Genomic DNA, 3,686 nt, shown 5'->3' on the forward strand with positions numbered 1-3,686 from the left:
CGTTTTTGAATTTAAATACATAACACTTTCTTTTCTAGATTTTAAAGAAATAACACTTTCTTTTCTGAATTAAAATAAATAACACTTTCTTTTCTGGATTTTAAATAAATAACAATTCCTTTTCTAGTTTTTATATAAATAACCATTCCTTTTTCTAAATTTAAATAAATAAACCTTCCTTTTAAAAAATTTAGATAAATAATCCTTCCTTTTTTAAAATAAATAAATAAATAAACCTTACTTTTTATTAGATTTGAATAAATAACCATTTCTTTTTTTAAATTTGAATAAATAACAATTTCTTTTTTTAAATTTGAATAAATAACAATTTTTTTTTCTTAATTTAAATAAACCTTCTTTTTTCTAAATTTGAAATAATGACCCCTTTTTTTTGTGTGCTGGTGGTGTTACCACAGGTTTGTGTATGCGTCTAGTGTGGTTGGGAGTCATAGACTCTTACACTGCCGCTGGATAGCTTATATTCATAGGTGAAAAGAAAGCTGAGTGCGTAAGTCTTTCCTTCCAGTACATAGCCTCTACACTAACAAGACTTCTACAGTGCCTCCCCGTGACAGCACATGGTAACTAGGATCTAGTGTCCTAGGCTTTACTGTAGAGGATCTCGGAGTAGCAAGGTCCCTAGAGATGAAGTGTGTAGGCCGATCGACATGCGGACATCCCTACACTCATCAACCTTGCCCCAGTTATGGGTAAAATAGCCCGCTAGATGATGGTCATCAGCCTTCAAAGGATGTCTAGGAGAAGAAAACTCTGATATGAAATTTTTGGTAGATTTGACTCTTCAGCCTTGGTCTGCAATTGATCTAAATGAAATAAAGCTTGAGTAAACATTCTCTGGTTCTTCAGGTTTGGGATTGAGAGATATGCCAACAACCTATCCTTGTAAAAAGGAAGAATGATTATATACTGATTAATCTCCCAGATGAGGAACATCACAACTGGGTCTGCATGAAGCTTTAACATTTGAAAGACAAGGTAAATATGCATCAGGTACATGTAGTAGATGTCTAGTCATTTCATTTCAGCAGCTATGATTTTGATGTACAAGTTCGCATTTTAGTGTAGAAAAGGGAGAAATTTCTAAGGGAGAAATCTGACACTAACCAGAAAACCAGATTGAGTAACTAACCCAATATAATAGAGAATTTTAAAAACATTGGTGCTCCTGAAAGAAAAGCAAGGGTACAGTTCCTGTTCCACAGGTCACAATTAACAGATATGGCCAAAATATGTATTACATACATTATGTAAATACTTTACATTTAATATTATACATGTTATAAATGAAAATGCTGTATTTACTATACTAAAATAAAATTCAATGTATTGAAAACTCACCACACTTTTCTCTCTCACTCTCTTTCTCTTTCTATCGCTCTCTTTCTGGTGTTAAAACTGCTCTTATATTTGAATTTAAAAAAAAAATTGCTTTCTATTATAGAAAGATGTATTGATTAGATAATATCTATAGGTTTATATATTATATATTGCAATAATATTTGTGTATCATCACATACATCTAAACAATTACATTTATATTCATAGCAATTTGATATTTACACCTGGCTCATTGGACCTATATGTCACTTTAGCAATAGTATATCTTATTTATCTGTATTAACTGCTATGATTAGATGTTGATTAAATTGACTAAATTTCATATACATGTATAAATATCGAAATAAGATGTGGTAATTAATTGTCAATGAGACAACTGACTCCACCAGAGACTAAAAGATATACAAGTTAACAACTAATTGGTCAACATACGATCTTCAATAAGTGTTTTTACTACCATCACAGTTAAGGATTCATTTTTTTTTCAGTTATCCTGGATATTTATTGAAGTAAAATCTAAGGAAAGTAGGACCTGGATGTAAAATAATATCAACTTTAAGGTATGTATGTTGACGGTAACAAAATCCTTGTTTCAAGGTAACATTAAAGATAATGAACGGTTCTAGTTTATTGCTTCTATAATAATGCAATACCTAATTACAGATATAGAAATATGAAGATGTGGTATGATTGCAATTTGGAAAACTCTCCAAAAACCAAATGACATATAAATTAACAGCTATAGGTCACAATTCTGCCTTCAAAAATGAGTAAAACCCATACCACATACATGTTACGTTAGCTATAAATTGACAAAAAAATGAAAATTGTAAAAAAATTCAGTCGAGAAAACAAACTGCCTAATTCATGTCCAAAATAATGAACAAAACAAATATGTTACACAGCAACAAACATTAACCACTGAATAACAGGCACATACAGAGTGTGGCAGGGTTAAACTAGTTTGAAGGCATATTGTCCTTATCCATCAAATCTTTGGTTGAATGAACATTTTTAATCCATGGTGCCTGAAAAAATTGACATGTTTATTTTAAACAAATCTGAAGCAAAATGAAAGTACAATGGTGGCATTTCATACTTAAGATGCCATAAGATTTGATACAAATCTAAAACTGCTTTATATGAAGAATTTCTTCAGCCTCTGTCTCCTGATTACTCCATATATGGATAAAATGTAAATATCTTCTGACATCAACATTATATATAATTTTTTGTGAATTTTAGTTTACATGTTTTGAATGAAATTTTATTTTCTATTTGTAGACAAAGCGTGCTTGTTAATTTAAAAATCAACTGAAGTAGAAGAATGGATTCTGTTGATCTGAGGAACTTGGAAACACTTATTGACAAAAAAATATGTAGTAATACAATTATGTTTAATCTGAGAGATAGAAAGAGGGGAGAGCCAGTTGTAAAAATTCATTCTTTTAAACCAGATATGTCGATTACTTTCGAATATCACAGGCCTACAGTTTCCCCTAAATAGTCTTAATTAATACATGTACTAGGTGTTTAATGTAAGACTTTGATGGGACTTGTGAGAACAACCAGCTGCCATTGGTTAAAATTTATTTTTATGCCCTTTTAGTTGGGGGGGGGGGCATATTGTTTTACTCCTGTTCTAACTTCCTACTGTCCTATTATGAGTAAATAAATATAAGAAGATGTGAAATGTTGACAATGAGACAACTCTTCGTCAAAATCACTACAGATAATTCCAGATAACTACTAGAGTTTAATGAGTTATTGAGTTATCTCCCATATTTGAAGGTACTTTTGGTAACAGTATTTCGTGATAAGGCTGATGCAAATAGGAGACAACTCTTAAAAAGATTTTAACTTGTTTTTGAATTTAACAAACTGAGCATAAGTTGTGAGAAATGGAAACTAGCAGGGTGAGATTTAGGGTTAAGGGGTGGGAATACACTGCTTACAATGCTTATCTTCTCATATGAGCTAGTTTGTTCTCTGCATGGAAGGCCTGCAATAAATAAGAATGTATTGGTTTACTTATAATTGTTATATATTTTATGTTAGATATGCTATATCAGATGTAAATTAAGTAAGATGACAGTATTATTTAGAGCTCTGTGAATAAAACCAGCTTGTAAACATAATTCTAGATAATGCATTACGTGGTAAGTGGTTTGGTCTGACATGGTGATTACAAATTATATTTACGTCATCATCATCTCCAAAGTGTTTCCATTCTCAATTTTATCTGATATTAAACGCCCCTTCCTCACAATCATGACTTCATTTTAAAGTTTAATGAGTTATCTCCCATATTTGTAGGTACTTTTGGT

At 31.0% G+C, this 3,686-nt stretch overlaps 1 long non-coding RNA gene across 1 annotated transcript; it reads left to right on the forward strand.

The window, feature by feature from the left end:
* The first annotated feature begins 376 nt into the window (after positions 1 to 376).
* Positions 377 to 3,121, forward strand: LOC143055863 (uncharacterized). Its single transcript, XR_012972149.1, has 3 exons — positions 377 to 996; positions 1,848 to 1,919; positions 2,644 to 3,121. It is a non-coding gene; the product is annotated as an uncharacterized LOC143055863 (long non-coding RNA).
* The last annotated feature ends 565 nt before the right edge of the window (positions 3,122 to 3,686 follow it).

This window comes from Mytilus galloprovincialis, chromosome 13 (assembly GCF_965363235.1).
Source record: "Mytilus galloprovincialis chromosome 13, xbMytGall1.hap1.1, whole genome shotgun sequence".
Classification (NCBI taxonomy): domain Eukaryota; kingdom Metazoa; phylum Mollusca; class Bivalvia; order Mytilida; family Mytilidae; genus Mytilus; species Mytilus galloprovincialis.